Here is a 2,707-nt window from a genome sequence, read left to right on the forward strand (position 1 = left end):
TGATCTGCCTACCTTGGCCTCCCAAAGTGCTAGAATTATAGGCATTAGCCACTGTTCCTGGCCATATAATGTCATTTATAATTGCTTAAAATAGAAAGGAAATATTTAGGTGTAAATCTAAGAAAATATGTAAAGGAATTGTAGGCTGAAAGTTAAAAAATACTTATAAAAGAAATCAAAGAAAATCTAAATAAATGGAGAGACATAGTGTGTTCATGGATTGGAAGATAGCATAGTAAAGATGTCAGTTCTCTCCAAGTTGATATATAGATTTAATTCAATTCCTATCAAAACCCTGCAGGATTTTTTATAGGTATAGACAAGACTCTTCTAAAATGTATATGAAAAGACAAAATAACTAGAATAGCTAAGATAATTTTGAAGAAAAGAATAAAGTTAATGGAACTACTCTAAGGATTAAAGACTCATTATATAACTACAGTCATCAAGACTGTGTGTGGTGTCAGCAGACAGACAGACACCTAGATCAATCAAATGGAAAGAGAACCCAGAAATACACCTACACAAATATGCCCAATGATTTTGGACAAAGGCTCCTCAGTGGAGGAAAGACAGTCTTTTCAGCAAGTAACATTGCAGCAATCCTACATACATAGGCAAAGAAATCAAATCACAATCTAAGTTTCACAATCTAACGCAGAAATTAACTCTAAATGGATCACAGACAACACCAAACACTAGCAAGGTTACAGAGAAACTGGGCCACTCACACATCGCCAGTGGAAATGTAAAATGGTGCAGCCATTCCGGAAAACAGTTTGGCCAACTCTTTTTTATTTTATTTATTTATTTATTTATTTATTTATTTATTTTTGAGATGGAGTTTCGCTCCGTCCCCCAGGCTAGAGTGCAGGGGCGAGATCTTGACTCACTGCAACCTCCACCTCCCGGGTACAAGTGATTCTTCTGCCTCAGCTTCCTGAATAGCTGGGATTACAGATGCCCGCCACCAAGTCCAACTAATTCTTGTATTTCTAATACAGACGGGGTTTCATCATATTGGTCAGGCTGGTCTCGCACTCCTGAGCTCGTGATCCGCCCACCTCAGCCTCCCAAAGTGCTGGGATTACAGGCGTGAGCCACCGCGCCTGGCCTGCCAATTTTTGAAAAGTTAAACATGCATCTACCAGACAACTGAGTAACTGCACTCCTGGGCATTATGAAAACTCATGTCCACGTGAAAACCTGTACCAGATTGTTTGCAGCAGATTTATTTGGAATAGCTCAAAACTGGAAACAACCCAAATGACGTCCAATAGGAAAATGGTTATATAGCCTGTTAAACAATCAATACCATGGAAGAGTGCTAGCAATAAAAATGAATGAACTTGGCCAGGCGCGGCAGCTCACGCCTGTAATCCCAGCACATTGGGAGGTCGAGGCAGGTGGATCACCTGAGGTCAGGAGTTTGAGATCAGCCTGGCCAAAATGGTGAAACCTCATTTCTACTAAAAATATAAAACTTAGGCCGGGCACGGTGGCTCATGCATGTAATCCCAGCACTTTGGGAGGCCGAGGCAGGTGGATCACCTCAGGTCGGGAGTTCAAGATCAGCCTGACCAACATGGAGAAACCCTGTCCCTACTAAAAATACAAAATTAACCAGGCATGTGGCAGGTGCCTGTAATCCCAGCTACTCAGAAGACTGAGGCAGGAGAATCACTTGAACCTGGGAGGTGGAGGTTACGGTGAGCTGAGATCGCACCATTGCACTCCAGCCTGGGCAACAAGGGTGAAACTCCTTCTCAAAATACAAAATAAAATTAAAATAAATAAATAAAAATATAAAACTTAGCTGGGCATGGTGGGGCGTGCCTGTAATCCCAGCTACTCAGGAGGCTGAGGCAGGAGAATCACTTGAATGTGGGAGACAGAGATTGCAGTGAGCCGAGATGGCACCACTGCACTCCAGCCTGGGCGACAGAGGGAGACTCCGTCTCAAAAAAAAAAGAAAAAAACTGAATGAACTTCTGACACACAGAACAACCTAAATGAACCCACAGGGGATGCTACTGAGTGAAAAAGGCTGATCCCAAAATGTTGTATACTGTATGATTCCTTTTTTTTTCCTTTTTTTTCTTTTTTTGAGACGGAGTCTTGCTCTGTTGCCCAGGCTGGAGTACAGTGGCTCGATCTTGGCTCTTGGCTCACTGCAACCTCCACCTCCCAGATTCAAGTGATTGTTCTGCCTTGGCCTCCTTAATAGCTGGGACTACGGGTACATTCCACCACGCCAGGCTAATTTTTGTATTTTTAGTACAGACGAGGTTTCTCCCTGTTGGCCAGGCTGGTCTTGAACTCCTGACCTCAGGTGATCCACCCACCTCGGCCTCCCAAAGTGCTGGGATTACAGGCGTGAGCCACCACACATGGCCTATGATTCCTTTTATATAATATTCTTGAAATGACAAAGTTATAGAAATGGAAAACTGCTTAGTGATTGTGGGGGTTGAAGATGTGGGGTAGGAGAGGGGAATGGGTAGGGAAAGTGTGTATGACCATAAATGGGCAGCATGGGGGATCTTGAAGTGATAGCAGTGTTCTGTATCTTGACTGTGTCAATATCAATATCATGGTTGTGATATTGTACTATAGTTTTTTGTTTTGTTTTGTTTTTGAGACAGCGTCTCACTCTGTCGCCCAGGCTCGGAGTGCAGTGGTGCGATCTCGTCTAACTGCAGCCTCC

Source organism: Macaca mulatta, chromosome 14 (assembly GCF_049350105.2).
Source record: "Macaca mulatta isolate MMU2019108-1 chromosome 14, T2T-MMU8v2.0, whole genome shotgun sequence".
Taxonomy (NCBI): domain Eukaryota; kingdom Metazoa; phylum Chordata; class Mammalia; order Primates; family Cercopithecidae; genus Macaca; species Macaca mulatta.